The sequence below is a fragment of the Somniosus microcephalus genome, chromosome 2 (assembly GCF_052327205.1).
Source record: "Somniosus microcephalus isolate GS21.2 chromosome 2, FLI_Smic_1.0, whole genome shotgun sequence".
In the NCBI taxonomy this organism is placed as follows: Eukaryota; Metazoa; Chordata; class Chondrichthyes; order Squaliformes; family Somniosidae; genus Somniosus; species Somniosus microcephalus.
Window position 1 is genome coordinate 284,972,430 of NC_140988.1, and position 14,076 is coordinate 284,986,505.

At 42.9% G+C, this 14,076-nt stretch overlaps 1 protein-coding gene across 8 annotated transcripts in view; it reads left to right on the forward strand.

Annotated features, from left to right (window-relative positions):
* atosb (atos homolog b) overlaps nt 1-14,076 on the forward strand; it is a 155,648-nt gene that overhangs the window by 88,631 nt on the left and 52,941 nt on the right. The gene's annotated exons all lie outside the window — the stretch shown is intronic.

Genomic DNA, 14,076 nt, shown 5'->3' on the forward strand with positions numbered 1-14,076 from the left:
ACCTGTTGATGCTCAGTATCTAGGGTTATTTGATGAATGGCTACTTGGTAAGTTATTGGTGGGCTGGCAGCACTCATGGAACTATAATGAGTCATCCCCTTCCGGAAAGGAAGCAGAAAAATTAGGGCAAGAAAATATTTAAATGGTAAGAGAAGCTGACTGAACTACTCTACAACCTTAAAGGTTCTGAAAGTAGATTTTAAAAGTGGTAGAATCAACCTTGGGGATAAGCAGATTTTTTTTGTGTGGAACTTCCTGTTGTGTTACTGTTGCTCTGCTTTCGTGACACACTGAATGTTCTCTATTTGTAATATTGTTGAATATAACGTCATGATGTTGTAATCATGTCATACACAGAATGTCAGCTACCAGATGCCTTTAGCCACTATTGTCAAAACATTAAACGTAATTTGGGCTGATGGAGAGATACTAATGTGTACAGATAGGAACATCAGGAACAGGAGTAAGCCATTCAGCTCCTCCAGCCTGCTCAACCATTCAATCAGATTGTGGTTGACAGCACCTCAACTCCATTTACCTGCCTTTCCTCTATCCCTTGATACCCTTACCCAACAAAAATCTATTAATCTCATTCTTAAAAGCTCCAATCATCCTAGCATCCACAGCCTTTTGGGAGAGAGTTGCAAATTTCAACTACCCTTTATGTGGAAAAAGTGCTTCCTGATTTTGCTTCTGAATAATTGCCTTGTTCTAATTGTAAGACTATGTCCCCTTGTTCTTCATTTCCCCCACCAAAGGAAATGCAGCTTTTTCGTATTTACCCTATCAAATCCTTTTAACATTTTAAACCCTTGATCAGATCACTGCTCAATCTTCTATACTCCAAGGAATACAAGTCAAATATATGCAACCTGTCCTCATAATATAACCTGCTAAGCCCCGGTATAATTGTATAATTCTTCAGGTGTCGTGCCCGAAACTGAACGCAGTACTCCAGATGGGGTCTGACCAAGGCTCTAACAACTGAAGCATAACTTTCTCCCCTTTGTATTCCAGCCCCCTTGAGATGAAGGCCAACATTCCTTTAGCCTTTTTTGATTGCTTTTTCTGTCTGTCTACTAGTTTTTAATGATTTGTGTACTCTAACTCCCAAATGTCTTTGTTCCTCTACAGTTCCTAGTTTCTTACCGTTCAGAAAATACTCCAATTTATCTTCCTTGGGTCCAAAGTGGATGACCTCACACTTACCCACTCTTATCCTTTTAGAATGTAGGATTATCAAATAACTCAATTGAATAATATTCCCCTTAATGTATTTAACTAAATACCTTGCCATGTCTGATCTCCCATCTCCACAATCTAGCTATGCCCTGTATGATTTCATAACCTCATTATGATGTCACCCGGTATCTAAAATTGAGCATAACTTTAGCAGCCAATCCAATTTTAATACTGAAGTGAGGTACAGATAAAGTCCTGGCAAGTGATGTAACTGAAGAATATGCTAATCCAGCCTAAATATTTTTGATTTTTTTATCATATTGGGAAACCAAGGTGAAGGACCAACCAGGGTTGAGAAAATTAGGAAGTAGGGAAATGTGATGCTAAGTTTGGCTTGTAAAAGCCTGAAGATTATAGGGGGAAGAAAACACTGAGGTGAAGTGAGGAGTTTGCTGGTTATTATTTAATAGGAGTTTAGGTTTGGCGACACAAGGTTTCTTTGTATTGCAGTGTTTGCTATGTTTTCAATGCCTTGTAAGTCATGACACAGTGAGAAAATTGCAGTTTGTACTTGCATTTCAGTGCAGTTCACTAGTTGATAAACGTGAAGTAGCATATTTTGGAGACAAGAAAGAGAATCCTAAACTGTAAAATTCTCAGTGAAGTGAGGGAACAGAAATGTGACTTTTTCCCAATCATCAGGCATGTCATCTTGGAGTTGGATGACTGAGGCTATGCTGTAATTAATGGAACTGTGTGCGATAAATTTATTATACATGGGACTTTTCATCCACCTTTTCGGCAACATAGCAACACTGGAACAGAAGTAGACCATTTGGCCATTGAGCTCGTTCTGCCATTTTGTTTGCCATGTCAATTCTTTATTTCTTTTTAGTCTTAAGTTCTCCATTCTTTTTTCATGTTACTCAATGCCTTTACTTCCAAATTTTTATCCACCACCCTTTTAAACATTTTAATTGATTCTATATCTTTTACCTTTGGTAGTGCATTTGTATTCTTAAAATCCTTTACGTGAAGACCTTTTATCCTGAGTTAACTTTTTAAGATTGTATCCATTTGTTCCAAATTCACCTACGAGAGGCAAGAGTCATTTCTCGTGTACACTGTCAATTATTTTTGTTATTTTAAACACTGCCATCATAATGCTCCTTTACCTTTACATCTCTAGTGAATAGATTCTCTATCTTTTACCTTCTCTATGCCAATGGGGGGGGAAAAAACACATTTTTTAGCCTTCATAACTATAACCTCAGTTCTGGTATGATCCTACTGAATTTTTGCTGTACTCTTAATATAGCTCTTGGCTCTAATAGCCTTCCTATAATGGGGTACCCAATAATACATGCAACATTCCAGCTGTGGCCTCACCAATGTCTTCTACAAATGCAACATTGTTTCCTTGCTTCTGTATTCAATGGACCTATATGTGTTGTGTCCGTGTATAATAAGACACAGACTGCAGGAGAACGGTGCAACAGGTGTTTACTCAACGTGGCTCACATTGGAACTGATCTGTACAGATTACTACTCAGTGTTATATACAGGTGTGGTCACTGCCGGTACTGCAGTATACATGAGCTGCAAAAGATAGTTCCCCCCTTAAAGGTATATACATTACAATATGCACCCCTGTTTTTTTTTTTTTTAAAAGAGTGGAAAAACCCAGCAACTACAGGCCAGTCAGCCTAAAGTCAGTAGTGGGGAAACTTTTAGAGACCATAATCTGGGACAAAATTAATTGACACTTTAGAATGGGCTAATAAATGAAAGTCAGCGTTGATTTGTTAAAGGTAAATCATGTTTGAGTAACTCGATTGAGTTCTTCGAAGTAACTGAGAGGGTTGATGAGGGTAGTGCGGTTGATGTCATGTATATGCACTTTCAAAACGCTTTTGACAAAGTTCGACATAATAGACTTGTTAGCAAAATTAGGGGGAAAACTCCACTGGCTAGAGTCATACCGAGCACAAAGGAAGATGGTTGTGTTTGTTGGATGCCAATCATCTCAGCCCCAGGACATCACTGCAGGAATTCCTCGGCAGGGTCCTCGGCCCAACCATCTTCAGCTGCTTCATCAATGGCCTTCCGTCCATTCCGACACCATCCAGGACACAGCAGCCCCCTTGATTGGCACGTCATCCACCACCTTAAACATACACTCCCTCCACTACCAACAAAACGTGGCTGGAACGTCTACCAACTACAAGATGCACTGCAGCAACTTGCCAAGGCTTCTTCGACGGCACCTCCCAAACCTGTGACCTCTGCAACCTAGAAAGAAAAGGGCAGCAGACGCATGGAAACATCATCACCTCCAAGTTCCCCTCCAAGTCTCACACCATCCTGACTTGGAAATATATCACTGGGTCAAAATCCTGGAACTCCCTCCCTAATAGCACTGTGGGAGTACCTTTACCTCACAGACTGCAGTGGTTCAAGAAGGCGGTATACCACCACCCCCTCGAGGGCAATTAGGGATGGCCAATAAATGCTGGCCTTGCCAGCAATGCCCACATCCCATGAACACATATTAAAAAGAAGTTGGTGGTGAGAGAATGGAGTTTGTAGTGGGATCCAAAGACAGTGGCTTAATCTTAGCATGCTTACTTAAAAAATGCAATCAAATTAATTGAGTACAACCTGACCTTGAGAAATCTGTATGCTGCCTGTCCCTGATTAGCCCATGCCTTTCTAAATGTTTATTAATTTCATCCAGCGAACACTTAGAAAAGCATGGGCTAATTGGGGACAGTCAACATAGATTTGTAAATGACATGTCATAGTTGATTGATTAATTGAATTAAATTTGTCAATTAATAAACTAAAACTAACTAACCTGTAATAATTATTTTCCTCTATCTTGAACAGAGGTATAACATTTTCCACGCCCACACCCCATCCCCCATACATGTGCAAATTACCATTTCCAAATATAATTTTTTGAACATTATGGTAATGCATTTGCTATCTCCTTCCTAACTTCCAAGTATTTTAGGGAGGTTACCTACTAGGCCTGGTGATTTTTCTGCTTTTAGGTTCTATTAACTTTTAGAATACTCATCTACAGTTCCACTTTCATGTTACTCTCTGAAACCTGAGGTGAAATACTTGTATGCTATTCCCTCACCCTCAAGTCGGTGATGACCCTCTGTTTGTGTTTCCACCCCTACTTTAACTGGCTTTTTACTTGTTATGTGCTCTTGCTGTTCTCTTTTTTTTATATTGACAGTCAATCTTCTTTCATAATCACTCCCAGCCTTCCTAATCTCTCCTTTTTTGTTTCCCTTTATTACTTTTTATTTTGTCATGCCTGTTTTAAAAAAAATTGTTCTAACTCCTCTTTATCCCAGTCATATAATATATTTTCAAATATTGCACCTCATATATTTTTGCTAAACCTTGCAGCAGCTTTACATAAATCTCAAATGAAGGCATTCAATACTTGCCCACATGTTATTGGCATTTAATGCCCCACTGATATTGTAGAATCACTCATTAGAAGCAGTTCCATAATCTGGTGCCGCTGCTTGTGTTCTGAAATCATTCTGCTGTTTACTGTGGGGAAAAATTGCAGCACCAAGTGTATCACTAGAATAATTGAGCAGTGGCTAATGGGTTTTTGACAACTGTATGTTTTGTAAGATACTCTATCCTCGGCCCATCACAGATATTGGAGGAAGGTCCCGGAAGTAGGCAATTTGAAAGTTGCTTTCCTGGCTAGTGTTTACAGGCGGGTGCCTCATGGCCAGAACAGTAAAGCATCCCCAGCAGCCATTTACATTTGGAGCCAGAGGCAGAGAACATAATCAGTTCACAAGGCAGTGTAGTCTTGAGGCTTCTGTGCTGGCTGGCTGGCTTATTTTGCAATGCTGTTTCCGAAGGCTTGGGGGGTGCTTTGGAAGATAATGGGTATGAGAAATAGAAGTATTAGATTGGGAATGATCTTCTAACGTTGGGGTTAAAGTATGTTGGAGCGGAGCAAAGCAAAGCTTTACTTTGCTTCTGGCCTATTGACTCCTGGGTCAGGTACAGCTTGATGTTGATGCTGGATGCAAACTGTAGGAAAAGTATTCCATTCCTCAACATTGATGCTCCTTATACCTTGAGTACAAAACATTGCTAAAAAATATGAATTTTAAGGACAATTAAAAGTTTATTTTAAGTTTGTACTACAGGAGATGGAACATTTTCTATGACTTTCCTCTGATTGCCAATGCAAACTAGCGTTGCAGAAATTTTGGAGTATTCGTTTCAGGTCTTTCCCAGGAGTGACCCCTATCCAAATGTTACTGTTGTGTCTCTAAGAGTTCAGCACTTTCTATCAAATTAAATAATATGCACGTGAATCCAAGCTTAAAAACTGCTTTACAATTGCCCTGGGTATCATGTTACATCGAGTCTACAGCACAGAAACAGGCCATTCGGCCCAACTGGCCTATGCCGGCGTTTATGATCCACACAAGCCTCCTCCCACTCCTCATCATCTGACCCTATCAGCATATCCTTCTGTTTCTTTAGGAATATAGGAACAGGAGTAGGCTATTTAGCCCCTCGAGCCTATTCCGCCATTCAATGAGATCATGGCTGATATGTGACCTAACTCCATATACACACCGCTGCCCCATATCCCTTAATACCTTTGGTTAACAGAAATCTATCAATCTCATATTTAAAATTAACAATTGACCCAGCACCAGCTGCCATTTGCTGAAGAGATTTCCAAACTTCTACCACCCTTTGAGTGTAGAAGTGTTTCCTAACTTCACTCCTGAAAGGCCGGGCTCTAATTTTTAGGCTATGTCCCCTATTCCTAGATTCCCCAACCAGCGGAAATTATTTCTCTCTATCTACCCTATCTGTTCCCCTTAATAGCTTGAAAACTTCAATCAAATCACCCCTTAATCATCTTCTAATTTCCAGGGAATCCAACCCTAGTTTGTGTACTCGCTCCTCGTAATTTAACCCTTGGAGTCCAGGTATCATTCTCGTAAATCTACGCTGCACTCCCTCCAAGGCCACTATATCCTTCCTAAGGTGTGGTGCCCAGAACTGAATACAGTACTCCAGGGGTGTAGTCTAACCAGGGCTTTGAATAGCTGTAGCATGCCTTCTAACTCATTGTATTCTAATCTTCTAGATATAAAGGACAGCATTCCATTAGACTTTTTGATTATTTTAATCTATGTACATGGACCGCTAAGTCTCTTTGGACCTCCACTGTTTTTAGCCTTTCACCATTTAGAAAGTACTCTGATCTATCCTTTTTAGGTCCAAGTGGATGACCTCGCACTTGCCGACACTGAAATCCATTTGACACAGTTTTGCCCATTCACCTAACCTATTAATATCTCTTTGTAATTTTATGCTTCCATCTATACTGCTTACAATGCCGCCTATCTTTGTGTCATCGGTAAACTTGGATATGTGGCTCTCTATCCCGTCATCTAAGTCATTAATAAATACAGTGAATAGTTGAGACCACAACATAGATCCCTGTGGGATGCATCTGCCAATTAGAGTGCCTGCTCATTATCCCTAGTCTCCTGCTGCTCAGCCAATTTCCTAACCAGGTCAATAATTTGCCCTCAATTCCCTGAACATCAACTTTAGCTAACAGTCTCTTATGATGGACTTTATCAAATCCCTTCTGGAAGTCCATACAAAAAACATCCATAGACATTCCCCTGTCCACTATTTTAGTCACCTCTTCAAGAAATTCAATTGGGTTCGTTCGGCATGACCTACGCTTTACAAATCCATGGTGGCTCTCTCTGATCAGCTGAAAGTTTTCAAAGTGTTCAGTCACTCGATCCTTAATTATAGACTCTAGTAATTTCCTGACAACAGATGTTAGGCTAACTGGTCTGTAATTCCTGGTTTCCTTCTATCACCTGTCATAAATAGCGGAGTGATATGTGCAATTTTCCAATCCAGAGGAACAGTTCCTGAATTGAGAGAACTTTGGAAGATCATTGTTAGGGCATCTGCAATGTTCTCACCTACTTCCTTTTTAAAACCCTGAAATGAAAACCATCTGGTCCTGGGGATTTGTCACTCTTTAGTGCCATTATTTTCTTTGTTACTGTTATTTTGGTTACACTAATTATGGTGAGTCCCCTGAGATGGTCCTGTGATCAGTTGTTACATAGAGTCTACAGCACAGAAACATGCCATTCAGCCCAACCGGCGTATATGCTCCATGCGAGCCAACTCCCACCACTCTTACCAAACCCTATCGGCATATCCTTCCGTTCCTTTCTCCCTCATGTGCTTATCTAGCTTCTCCTTAAATGTATCAATGCTATTCACCTCAACTACTCCTTTTGGTAGCGGGTTCCACATTCGTACCACTCTTTGACTAAAGAGGTTTCTCTTGAATTCCCTATTGGATTTATTAGTGACTATCTTATATTTATGACCCCTAGTTTTGGACTCCCCCACAAATGGAAACATTTTCTCTACGTTTAGAGAAAAAGAGCCTCAGCCTTTCCTGATATCCTCTCAGTTCTGGCATCATTCTTGTGAATCTTTTTTGCACCTTCTCCAGTGTCTCTGTATCCTTTTAATAATATGGAGACCAGAACTGTGCACAGTATTCCAAATGTGGTCTAACCAAGGTTCTCTACAAGTTTAACATAACTTCTCTGCTTTTCAATTCTATCTCTCTAGAAATGAACCCTAGTGCTCTTTTTTATGGCCTTATTAACCTGCACTTTTAGTGTTTTGTGTATCTGTACCCCTATATCCCTTTGCTCCTCTACCCCATTTAGACTCTTGGGGCTCAATTTTAATAGCCCTGAGGAGGCAGGTTTGGAGGTGGGTCGGCAGTGAAAATCAGAATAAAATGGCTTCAGACTGCCAACCCGCCTCCATCCTGTCCCCACACGATTTTCATGAATGTCTGGTCAGCCACTCCCAAACTGACCTGACTGGAACCGATGGGACAGATAGCTAAGGCAGTTAACTGCCTTGCTAATCCTATTTTTATAGTGGTTTCCCATTTTTGTGCTTCTGGCTCCTGTTTCCCATCTTGTCAGAAACACGCCAGCTGCAAGAAGACGAGTTTCTTAAGGACGTGATTTGTAGTCATTGGTGCAGCAGTTTAAAAGCGCTCCTGTAACACGGCTGACATTCAAATGCAACAACTTTGTTGTTGGAGGTTTGGGATAAGATTTTGCAAATCTACTGACCTTGTGACTGGTCAAGCTGACACACATCTGCAGTGTTACCTGATTGGAATAATTTCAGGCCACTTTGAGTGTGCGCTTGCAAGCTTCTTGCCTTAACTGAAATCTATAGCAACGGGATGGGAACCATTTACATCCTCTCATCCTGGTCGTCAGATTTGGAGGAAGAGCAGCCGCGACAGCACCACAACCAGCCACAACAGCAGCACCAGCACCAGGAGCGCCAACCTCCTCCTCACCCACCTGATGCTGCACTGGACACAGGGCATCAGCCCCTGACAAAATTGCTGGCCGGGAGGCCAGCGATGGCATCACCATGGCCAGATTTTCTTCACTTGATGTTGTAAACCCTGGCTGCCACACGATGCGCAAGGTTGACGCCATCCCACACCAGCACCGTGAGGCATCCCTTTAACGTCCAATGTTATGACACCACAATCACTGGAAATCAGTAAAACACTTCTCAATGCATGCTCAGATCTGTCCAATAAGGGCCACTTTTGGAAAAAGATATTACACTGTATGACAGCACATTAGCAGAAACTTCACGTGGACATTGGCTAAACCTCTCAAGTGCCTACCCTTGTGTTTTGTTAATTGGTATACTTGCAGTATGCAGCATCCCTGCTGTATGCCTCAGAGACATGGACCATGTACAGCAGGCACCTCAAAGCACTGGAGAGGTACCACTAACGCTGCCTCCGCAAGATCCTGCAAATCCATTGGCAGGATACCCACACCAATGTCAGTGTTCTCGCTCAGGCCAACATCCCCAGCATCGAAGCTTTGACCATGCTCGATTAGCTCCGATGGACGGGTCACATTGTTCGCATGCCCGATGCGAAACTCCCAAAACAAGCGCTCTACTCGGAGCTCCGACACGGCAAGAGAGCCCCAGGTGGGCAGAGGAAATGCTTCAAGGACACCCTCAAAGCCTCCTTGAAAAAGTCCAACATCCCCACTGACACCTGGGAATCCCTGGCCCAAGACCGCATAAAGTGGAGGAGAAGCATCCGGGAAGGCGCCGAACACCTCGAGTCTCTTCGCCGGGAGCAAGCAGAAGCCAAGCGCAAGGAGCGCACGTCAACCCAAGCACCCCACCCACCCGCCCCTTCAACCACCGCCTGCCCCACCTGTGACAGAGACTGTAGGTCCCGCATTGAACTCATCAGTCACCTGAGAACTCATTTTTAATGTGGAAGCAAGTCATCTTCGGTTCCGAGGGACTGCCTAAGAGAGAAGAGATACTTGCAGTAGGATGAGGGTGAGTGTGAAGGGTGCCTAGTGAGATGGGGAAGTGATAAAGTAGATCGAGAGTGTTGGGGGGAGGTTCAAGGTAAGTTGGTGTCCTGGGGAGGTCTCTTCCACCCTTGGAAGGGAAGAGAACCTCCCTTCGTGCTGTGACTCCCTCCCTAAGCATATGGAGGGAGTCATTGGAGAGCCTGGGTGCAAGTGTTCACCTTTGTGCGTGGTTAGCAGCACTTCCATGTTGTCAAACACTGACAGATCAACTGTCAAAATAAAATTGTACATGGTCCCTTTAAGGAAACTGGCAGATGACGCGTCATCAGACCCGCTTCCTGTTAATTGGCCGTTAAGTTCTCAGGGCAGGCTTAACAAGGCCAATCAAGGGAAAATCACGTCTGCAGAGTGGAGGCAACTGGGGGTGGGACCGGAACCCGGAAACCAACTGACCCGCCCCCATCCCACCTCCAGAATTAAATTTGCAGCCTTACTATACAAACAATATGTGGCCTCCTTATTCCTCCTATCAAAATGCACCACCTTACACTTATCTATATTGAAATTCATTTGCTAATTACACACCCACTCTGCAAGTTTATTAATGCCTTGTATTTTGTTGCATTCTTCCTCAGTATTAACTGTACCACCCCTCACCCCATTACAGTTTTGCACTGTAACATCCAACGGTGTCGGCCTTCGCTCAGTGGTAGCACTCTCATCTTTGGGTCCAAAGGTGTTGGATTGATGAGCACATCATCTAGTTTGACACTTCAGTGCATTATGGAGGGAGTGCTGTACTGTCGCTGGTGCCGCCTTTCGGCTGAGAAGTTAAACCAACTCAAGTGGATGTAAAAGATTCTTTTGAAGAAGAGCAGGGGAGTTCTTCCCAATGACCTGGCCAATATTTATCCCTCAACCAAAATCATTTAACCAGATTATCTGGTCACTATCTCATTGCTGTCGCAATGTGCACAAATTTGCTGCCGCCTTTCCTGGATTACAACAATAACTGCACTCAAAAGTCCTTAATTGGCTGTAAAGTGCTTTGGGATGTCCTAAAGTCATGAAAGATGCTATTCTAAATACAAGTCCTTTTGTTCTTTCATTCAATGTGATTGCATCTGAGGGGACTGTTTGGGGAGTTTTTTGTGTTGATTTCTTGAGGGAAATCTGCCTCATTGATGCGCTCTCCACTGCCCCACAGGAACTGGGAACAGGAGACTGGTTGTGCATGATTTGCAGGAGAACAGACCTGCTGGAACCACCATATCCTTCATGTCCTGAGTGTGTGTACTGGATATCCTCTAAGCCCTTTGAGATGCTTCTCTAAATTTATTGGAATCCAATAGCCATTGATCTCTCTCTATCAAGTCTCCCAAGACCAATAGTCAGCTATAACCTTCCAGTTGCAGGCGGGATTTGTTTCTTTCACGCCCAGCAATTTGCAATCAAAACTAACCCCAGGAGTTCTGGTGGCGTGAACATCTGGCAATATGGGTGCATAAAGGTCCTGTTTGCCACACTTCCAACAGCTCAATAGGGACCTTGGATTTTTGTTGACCTGAAACGTTAACTCTATTTCTCTCTCTACAGGTGCTGCCTGACCTGCTGAGTATTTCTAGCATTTTCTGTTTTTATTTCACTATTAAAAACTATCTGGTCATTATCTCATTGCTGTTTGTGAGAGGTTGCTGTGAGCAAATTAGCTGCCACATTGCCTACATTACTACAGTGACTACACTTCAAAAATACTTAATTAGTTGTAAACTGTTTCGGGATGCCCCGAGATCATGAAAAGCACTATATAAGTACAATTATTTTTTTGTTCTTTCATTCGTTTATTCTTTGCTTGCCATTCCTTGATCATAATAACTATGGATAAGGAAGGCTGTTCATCCATTCAGAATGAAAATCCCTTCTGTTGCAGCATCCTATTGGTTCTTGAATGATTCCAAGGTTCTTGCCTCCAGTACTCCATTCAAGAGTCCATTCCAAGTGCTGATCACTCGTTGTGGGAAGAAGAACTTGCTGATATCAGTCCTAAATTGACCTTTTACTTGTTTGAAACCGCGGCCCCTTGTTCTGTTCTCGTGATTTAAAGTAATTGTCTGGAGTTATCTTTTCCTAACTGTTTACTATCTTGTACGTTTCATCTTTCAGATGTCTCTTTTCAAGGCTGAATGCCCAACTCTCTCCAGTCTTTCCTCATAATTCAGATGTCTAACACCAAGGGATTAACCTAGGGATTGACTGTTCTCCAAAGCTTGATTGTCTCCCTTAGGAACAGGAGTTGACCATTCAGCCCCTGGAGCTTGTTCTGCCATTCAATTAGATCATGGCTGATCTGCACCTCAACTCGATTTACCTGCCTTTATTCCATATCCTTTGATACCTTTTACCTAACCAAAACCTATCGATCTCAGTCTTGAAAATTTCAATTGACCCAGCATCCACAACCTTTTGGGGAGCAAGTCCTAGATTTCCACTACCTTTTGTGTGGAAAAAGTGCTTCCTCATTGCACTTCCAAATGGCCTAGCTCTAATTTAAAATTATGCCCTCTTGTTCTTAATTTCCCCTCCTAGAGGAAATAGTTTCTCTATATCTATATATTGAATCCCTTTATCATTTTAAACATCTCTATATTAGATCACCCCTCAACTTTCTAAACTCAAGGGCATACAAACCAAGTTTATGTAACCTGTCCTCATAATTTAACAGTTTAAGCCCGAGTATCATTCTGGTGAATATACGCTGTACTCCTTCCAAGGCCAATATATCTTTCCTGAGGTTCGATGCACAAAACTGAACTCAGTGCTGCAGATGGCATCTATAGGGGGATTTTGGCGTGTGCGCTCAGTCAGCTCCACCTCTGACTGTCCCTTGAGCGGTTCGAATCGCTCCCATGCCCCTGGGTTCTGGACACCGGACTTAGGTACAGGGGGCGATACAGAAAATCAAGTAGACAAGTGGTTTGGTATAAGAAAACCAAGATTTTATTTAAAGCAGAATACAACAATCTTAAGAAAATTACTGGTATAAAATTACAGGCATAAAACAATTATACTTGTATGGGAATGGGGAACACATGGCACATCGAGGGAAAAACAACTACATTAACAATCCCCTTATCCTTATCCCACCCCCTATACCTAACTAGATTAAGCTATGAGGGGCCAGGAATTCATGCTCACCAATCCAAACCTGTTGCTTTAACGGTTGTGAGTTTTGAGGTCTGTTCTCCCTGTCCTTTGGGGTACCCCGTCGCCACGTGGTCTCGGGGCACGGCGCTGAAGTTGTTGATGCGAAGCACCCTCCTTTTCCTCAGCTGCCGTCGTCATCTTGTCACGATGGATTTTCTTCTTCTCCCTTGGGCGGTCGTCAGCGGTCTTTACCGTCTGAATGATTTCACTATCCAAGCTTCGAGTGCCGGTTTATTCGTCGCAGGCGCCGCCACCCGCGTTTAACGCCAGCTTATTCGGAATGTTCAAACGCCAACTTATTCTTACTGTCCATACATGCGTTACCACTTTCTTCACCAAACGCCAGCTTATAACTAGGCATTTGGTTTTTACCAATGTGTCTTTCGCTGCCCTTCTCTGCTTTTATCGGTTACCTTCTTCGTCTCGTCTCGCCCCTTTGTGGCCTGTGTGTCCTGTGTGGTATTGAACTCGGGTCTCGTTCTCCTCCCGCTTTTGGCCCCGGTGTAATGGGCGCCCTTGGTTGTTGAGCGATGCGGGGAGCGAGAAGATAGCCCGCCACGAGGCCAGGGCGCGAGTACGAGCGGCAACAGGCCAAAGGCCAAACAATGAGAGCAGGAGCAAGAGAGGCAAGAGTCAAGGGGCCGATTGCCACTCATGGTCCTACAATTATACCCGTTCTTCAACTCCTTATCTGCGCGCCAAATCAGGTCAGTCCATTGTTTAACTTTTGGCGGGCTTGTTTAAATGATTACAACCATTTATTTTAACGACTTTTGGAGTGGTTGTCTCCGGGTCTAATGGCCCCGATGTCCTGGTTGTTTGTCATGGATAAGACCTAATTGTCCCCATCCTGACTTGATGGCTACTGTGAGCTGTTACCCATTAAACATGCAGAAACCTAATGGCCACGATTATAGGCCCATTCTAGCTTGATTGGATTCAAGTCGAATGAATGCATATTCTGTGTTTACTTTGTCTGGCTGGCTCCAGAGAGTCCTGTTCCACAGATTCCTGCATTTTAAGTTTCGTCTCCGGGCCTGCCTGTTTTTCAGAGCCCTGTTTAAAAATCCTGTCGGTTTTGATCACGAGGTTACAGAAGCCATTTTGGGTACCCTGTTTTCAATAACCTGTCCAGAACAGGGTCTTGGGGGTGTGCGTGTGCGCGTGCATGTGCGTGTGTCCACAGTAAAGCTTTACAAATCTAAAATGCCAGCTATGACGTACAAAATGAATCCACAGG